Genomic DNA, 8,022 nt, shown 5'->3' with positions numbered 1-8,022 from the left:
TATAGGGGAGTGCTAGGGTTATGGATGGGATTATGATTACTTAAACTTCATTGGGTTAAGTTGCTGTTTGGAAAAGAAAGTTGTAAAGATGAGCTTGTTGCATTTATGTTTAAGTGTATGATGGTTCCAGTTTAAAATGAGGTTTTGCAGAAAGGGAACATTGTGGGTTTTTCGAGAACAGCTCATTCAACCAATGCATGAGTGACTGAGGTCATCAGTAACTCGACATCAAAGGCAAAAAAAAGCACGTCAGGCTGTCATTGTGAGGAGAGTTTTGTCCCGAATGAGTAATGTTGTATAGTGGTTAACAGCTTTTCCTAATGTGTGAAAGTTCCAGACCAGTAGGAAGCACAAGTTCCTGTGAAGGTTGTGTTAGGAAGGGCATCTGGTGTAAAAGTGCGCAGGTCCGTCTACTGTGGTGACCTATTGTGAATAATGGAGCAGCTGAAAGAAGCTAGAACAATGCAAAAGTTATTGCTTTTTACTCCCTATACTTCATTAAATACTGTTTCGGTGTTAAAATTATAATTGAGTCAGGGTAAAGCCTGGGGCCCTTAGTTATGATGTTATGATCAGTGAAGGTCCTTATAAAGATAGCTAAATATGGCCTTGTGTGTATGTATATGCCTCAACACACAGAGAGTGGAGCAGGCGGCAGCCACACAGGGGAAACAGTGGTAAGAGAGTACTTTTAGCCAAAATATGGGAAGTGTTCATCCAAATGATGTCAGACTTGGCATCATACTTAGTCAAGTCCCCAGCAACACACTCACCAAGCTTGAACTGGGTTGGATAAACAGTTGTCAAAATAGGCAAAGAAAAAAGAAAAGAGAGACATAATTCTCGAATTATTATTAGTAACATTACAAATGGGTTTGTTCGGCATTTTTTTCTATTATTTTCTTGTGGCTGGTTAGGAGGGGGCAGGAGAATACAGTATATGAAACACTATAATGTGTTCTAGCCTGCATGCACTTGCATATGGAGTCTGCTTGTGTTCTCAGATGCTCAACCTTCTTCTTATTGCTTCTCTTTACTAAGCTGGATATTGCTTAACGCTGTTTCTGCAGACAAGCACTTGCACTCTGTTGGCAACAAATCCATCTCCAGTGTAGGAAGTATAGTGGGTGCTGCAAAAACATCAGATAAATGACTACTGAGGCCTGGTTTAGATGTGGCAGACTGCACCATTTTCCCATATGCTTAACTGGGTTAGATTTTTTTCTTCTTCTTTCCGCCTTTGATGTTCTCCTTTCTTTTGTCAGTTATGCAGATTTCCATAAAAGAAGCACAAACAATAAGGTTTTTTCCTTCTGTGCTTTTTTTTTCTTTTCTTTTTTGGTCACTATATTCTTGTTTCCAGGTTATTGTAAGGCTTTTGTGCTAAAAAAGAAAAGAAAAGAAAAAAGGGAACCCCCACCCTCACAAAAGAAAACGCAGTTTACTCAGGAGGAGTGGGTCACACGGTGGGAGGGGGGAATTTGGAGTAAGGGGAGATATGGCAGTTACAGGTGGGGAATTGGCAATACTTATATATGGTAGGGCTGAGGTGACATTTAACAAACGTGGGACTGCAAGGTTTGTGCGTGGGGAGATTGGTAGGCTGATGCGGTTTCCTGGAAATACCCCAACATGCAAACGCTCTTGTAAAACCGTTCTGACAAGCAGGCAAGAAGTGTTTCACTTGAGGTTTCTCATGAGTGTGGTGCAGCAGACCTTTCTATTCATACGCAGTATGAATAAATATAGTGAAGCAAATTTAGTTGCAGATTACAAATAGCCTATTTTTATTGCCAGACTTCATTGAATAGCTTATCCTGACAGAGAGATGACTTAGGCAAAAAGTATATTAACAAGTTTGCAATTAGGAAAATGTATGCAAGTGCATACACAAATACATAAATTAATCAAATGTTACATACCAGACCCAGTAAATTCTTAAAATTCTTATTTAGATAAGGACTAACACATGACTAAATGCTATACAGCTCCAGTCTGCTAGGCTTGATTAACCTGTCAAGTTGGCCTTGTTAGGTGAGGCTGTGTGCAGTCAGGAATAGGACCCAAGGTGCAGACTCCGGAGACAGACGTGAACTCAAAAAGGCTTTAATGCTGAACGCAACATGACATAACTAGAAAGACTCAAAATAAACTTACACCGGTGGACAGGCAAAACACACAGCAAAATAAACGGTAGATCACGACACGGACACAAAGAAACACTGGGCTTAAATACACAGAGGGAGCAATCAGGGAATGGGTAACAGAAGGGAAACACAGCTGGGGCAAATCAGGCCTAACGAGACAAGAGGAAGCAAAACCAGACACATTAACATCAGACATGGACTTTCAAAGTAAAACAGGAAACACATAACACAGACTGAACAAAGACACAGACTCATATGCAGGCACTACAAAGGGAACAGAGACGTGGGAACAAGGCAGACACAAACACTGACTGAACACGGGGATATAGGAACTTAGGATACACAGACGCGAACTAGACAAGGGGATGCAGGTGATAGGGGAGACATAAGCCATAAGACGGAACTCAAAGAAACCAAAAACTAGAAAGTATAAATAATAACATAAACTCAAACACCCTGGGTCAACGACCCAGGCATCCTAACAGGCCTGGGGCAAAAATGTGCTGTTGTGTACCTTTTAATGCTGCAGCAACAACATCGTCTTCAGTTTAATTAAATTCAGTTTTATTTAAGGCATTACATTTATTAATTTAGGGCTGCATGGTGGTTAGCAGTGTTGCTTCATAGCAAGAACGTCCTGAGTTTGACTCCACCATTTGGCCGAGGCCCTGCTGTGTCAGTCTGGCGACTTGTCCAGGGTGGACCCTGCCTCTCGCCCTAAGGTAGCTGGGACCAGTAAGACGAGCAGACCAGGGATATGGCTCTTCAGAACCAGAGGCATCTCCACTCAGTGGTCAGCAGACTGCAAACACAATCTCCGAGAGCCCTTCTCATAATATCAGGGGACTTCAATCATGCCTCTTTGGACTCCACACTGCCCACCTTCACCCAGTATGTGACCTGCTCAACCAGAGACAATAAAACACTGGACTTACTGTATGCCAATGCTGAAGAGGCATACAGTTCATCACCTCTCCCTCCACTGGGCAAATCTGACCACAACCTGGTGCACCTTGTCCCTGTGTATGAGCCCTTAGTGCGCAGGGTGCCACCAGCCACCCGCACAGTGCAGAGATGGTCAGAGGAGAGCGAGGAGGCTCTTAAGGACTGTTTTGAGTCGACTGTGTGGGAGGTGATCTGTGACGACCATGGAGAGGACATCGACAGCCTTACTACATGCATTACTGACTATATTAATTTCTGTGTGGATAACACCGTACCTACCAGGACTGTACGGTGTTTCTCCAACAACAAACCTTGGATTACCCCAGAAATTAAAGCTGTCCTCAAGCAGAAGAGGAGGGCCTTCAAATCCAAAGACAAAGAGGAGTTGAAAAGGGTGCAGAGAGAGTTGAGGGGACTGATAAGGAATGGGAAGGACAGCTACAGGCAGAAGATGGAGAACCAGCTTCAGCAAAACAACGTTGGTGAAGTCTGGAGAGGCCTCAGAACCATCTCAGGCCACAAACAGCAGAACTCTCTGCCTGGGAGGGATGTGAGGTGGGCAAATGAACTGAATCATTTCTTCAACAGATTTGATTCAACCATGAGACAGTCTACAACATCGGCTGCAGACTCACCCACCCCCACTGCTGCTGTTCCACCTCTGACACCTCAGATACTTCACACCTCCTCTATTCACCCTGCTCACTCCCCCCCCACCCCCAACAACAGCATCCAATACACACTCAACACAAGGCTCCAGCCTGTCTCTCTCAACCACCCAGGTTAGGAGGGAACTGAGGAGGATTAATGGCAAGAAGGCAGCGGGCCCAGATGGCATCAGCTCGAGGGTCGTCAGGTCCTGCGCGGACCAACTGTGTGGGGTGATGGAGCACCTCTTCAACCTGAGCCTGAGGTTGGGAAGAGTCCCACAGCTCTGGAAAACCTCCTGTGTTGTACCAGTGCCAAAGACTTCACGCCCCAAGGACCTCAACAGCTACAGGCCGGTGGCTCTGACATCCCACCTGATGAAGACCCTGGAGCGGTTGGTCCTGGCTCAGCTTCGGCGCCTAACAAGCTCATCACTGGACCCACTTCAGTTTGCCTACCAGCCTGGCATTGGCGCGGATGATGCCGTCATTCACCTCCTACATCGTTCCCTCGCTCACCTGGAGACCGCTGGAAGCACTGTGAGAATTATGTTCTTTGATTTCTCCAGTGCCTTCAACACTATTCTTCCCTCGGTTCTGAAGGACAAGCTGGAGAACTCTGGAGTGGACCATCACCTCACTACCTGGATTTTGGACTACCTCACCGACCGACCACAGTATGTGAGGACTCAGGGCTGTGTGTCGGACAGGGTCGTCTGCAGTACGGGGGCCCCACAGGGAACGGTTCTGGCTCCGTTCCTCTTCACCATCTACACTGCAGACTTCTCCCACAATTCCACCCAGTGCTTCCTGCAGAAGTTCTCTGATGACTCTGCAATAGTCGGCCTCATCACTGATGGGGATGACAAGGAGTACAGAGGACTGACTCAAGACTTTGTGGACTGGTGCCAGCTGAACTACCTCCAGATCAACGCCAGTAAAACCAAGGAGCTGGTGGTAGACTTCCGCAGGCACAAGCATTCTCCACTGCAATCACTGAACATCCAGGGTATGGACATTGAGGCTGTGGACAGCTACAGGTACCTTGGTGTTCATCTGAACAACAGACTGGACTGGAGTCATAACTCAGACGCCCTCTACAGGAAAGGGCAGAGCAGGCTGTACCTGCTGCGGAGACTCAGGTCGTTTGGGGTGGAGGGCCCACTCCTGAAGACCTTCTATGACTCTGTGGTGGCTTCTGCTATCTTTTATGGTGTGGTCTGCTGGGGCGGCAGCATCTCTGCTGGGGACAGGAAGAGACTGAACAGGGTGATCCGAAGGGCCAGCTCTGTTCTAGGATGCCCTCTGGACCCAGTGGAGGTGGTGAGTGACAGGAGAACGGCGGCTAAGCTGTCATCCCTGTTGGACAACATCTCCCACCCCATGCAGCAGACTGTGACAGCACTGAGCAGCTCCTTCAGTGGGAGACTGCGGCACCCACGGTGTGGGACGGAGAGATTTCGCAGGTCTTTCCTCCCCACTGCTGTCAGACTCCACAACAAAGACTTTAACTGAACAAACACACACATCCACACATGTGCAATAACACTAAGTGCAATAATCTTTTCTGGCATCGTTGTATTTTTACTCAGTTGTATATAGCATTCGTATTCTATTTTTATCTTATTGTATATTTTTATTCTATTTTATTCTACTGTATATAGTATATTATTTTATTCTATTCTGTACAGCTGTGTACTGTATTTATTCTTATTGTATTCTAATTTTTGCGTCATAACTTTTGCACTGTCCACTTCCAGCTGTGACAAAACAAATTTCCCACGTGTGGGACTAATAAAGGTTATCTTATCTTATCTTATCTTATCTTATCTTAAAGAGGTGTGAATTTATGTCATTCCGAATAACTGGTCACTGGTTATGTGTCTAAAACCCGCAGTGCTAAAATAGACAAGCATTCAAATTTGTACTTTTTTAATCTATCCACCAGTGGATAGATTAATCTATAAGAAAGCACCACTTTTTTATAAGGTAATCATACCTGTAGAACGAAATGATCCTAATCAGCCAAGTAACTTGTAACTACAACTATCCAATATAGATAGTGGAACGAAATGGTTACAGTAGCACTCTGTGCAGTAGTGAAAAAGGTGAGTCATTACCAGAACTTCCTTAAAAAGGCAGTGAAAGAGGAGCTTTGGTGCACTTGGAAGTTTGGTGACCTTCTAGTTGTAGCCTCTTTATCAAGCCGTTACAAACTCTCAAATATGTAACTACAAGGATTATACAAGAAAAGTTTTCATCTTGACGTTTGTGGTATTTCGCAAGACTGCAAAACGCCCTGATTTACACAGGAAAAAAACAGCTGCCCAAACTCTGTGTTTAAGCTGTCATCAATAAAATAAGAATGAAAATGTCAAACCAAGATCGCTGCACAATGTCTGTTCATGAATGAATCTGACTCACTGCCTCTTCTTTTGAAAAGTGACATGTCGCAAAACTCAAAAGTACAGCTGAAGCTCATTCGACAGGAAGTTATCTGCTGTTGTGCAATAGGAAGAGGGTGTATCCATGGTTACCTTTGTCTGACCCTTTTGTAACAGCAGCAAACAAAACACGCCCATTCACCCTAACAGTATCACATAAACACCCACCAACTGAGGTTTTTTTTTTTTTTGGCCCATTTAAAACTCTCAAGTACTGTAACATTCCTGGAAACTGAGGCGGGATTCAGATTCGGGTTATAGAGTGAGGTGAAATACTCAGAACACAGTTTGTTTGACTGATTATCAATGCCATTCTCAGGCTCTTCACATAAACCATTAAAATTATTATTTAAGTAGTATATAAAGTACAATTTGTACATGCCACATGAAGTATGATCTAACCCTGTTTATTTGGCATTCATAAGCTGAAAAAAAAAGCCACAGATAAGGGAACACTTAAAGTGTTTGCTCATTCATTTGTTAACTATGTATGGTATTTAACCCTGGAGAACCCATGGGGTCAAATTTGACCCCATGGTTTCCCTAGTAAACCAATGGGGTCGGATCTGACCCCATGGGTTCTCCAGGGTTAAAAGTAAATTAATAAGTTACCAATAAAATATCACAGGTGTAAAATTCACAGTATATACAGAGAGGTGTCAGTATCAGAATTGTCCTTCATATAAATGTGCTTTGTCCTAACCAGCCTGATTAATGGTAGCTTAAAATAAATGTTTCTAACTGAAAGCTAGATTTGCTCATTCAGATTTCCTCTGTGCTTTCAGCCACATCTCATGACTGTCATTCGTGAACAGACTTAAACATGTTACTGTAAATATTCAAGTAAGTTTTGATTACCAGTAAAAATATAAAACAAACACATACATGTGCTGTATTTACATTTCCTGTTATTAAAATGCTTAATGTGATATAGCTGTGTTACATTTCACCCCCAATTACCTCATACATGACAAATGCAGTAAAGGATATCTAAAAATGATCTCATTTTGGTTTACAGCTATATTAGAGTCCTTCATAAGCTACTTATTTTCATATAGGAAGTAAAAGTGTTACAGATGTACATCTGTGAAATTTCCACAGTTTCATAACCCAAAGTCCTGTGTTATAAAAGTAATTCTGAGTAATCCAACAGGCGGTCTCACAGTTATTAATCTTTCTAATCTAGGATCTCTAATCCTATCATTGTGTGTAAGTATGTGTATGCTTGTAGGAGTGCTCAACAGTGCGTCACTGGACTGTCTAGATGCCAATGATAAAAGAAGTGAAACCGATGGGCTACAGATCACAGCAAAACACCATGCAGCAGGTCATTAACCTTGCCGTTTCAGGTCTCTTAACTTTCCCTAAGGTGATTTTAGCTGAACAAAATAAACTGCATTTAACTATTTTGGTTGTTTATATTTTCATCTACATCATAGTCTCCACTGCAGCAGTAATTTCCCCCACAGAGATGATTAAACGTTTTATTTTATGACATCTAACAAGGGAGTTGTCTTAACATCACAACATATACTTAGTCACGTTTATATTTCTTTCTAAAAGAGCAATAAGGGATTTTTGCACTGATAGACAGCTCTAAAATGTTTGCATAACTGAGGCAGTTGTCGTTCAGGAGACAGAGTCGGTCGTCTGTCAACTGGAATATCATATGTGTAAACTGGTTTGAGTCTCAGCCTCCAGTCTACATATTCAGTATCCTGGGCAAGATAGTGAACCCTAAGTTACCCCTAGTGCATCCACTAAATTGCGAGTGTGCCAATGTTGTGTTAAAAGTCCTTAGGTGTAGAAAAAAAGGAACTTATATGAATATGTGTGTGA

The sequence above is a fragment of the Astatotilapia calliptera genome, chromosome 13 (genome assembly GCF_964374335.1).
Source record: "Astatotilapia calliptera chromosome 13, fAstCal68.1, whole genome shotgun sequence".
Taxonomy (NCBI): Eukaryota; Metazoa; Chordata; class Actinopteri; order Cichliformes; family Cichlidae; genus Astatotilapia; species Astatotilapia calliptera.
Note: the sequence above shows the minus strand (reverse complement) of the source record.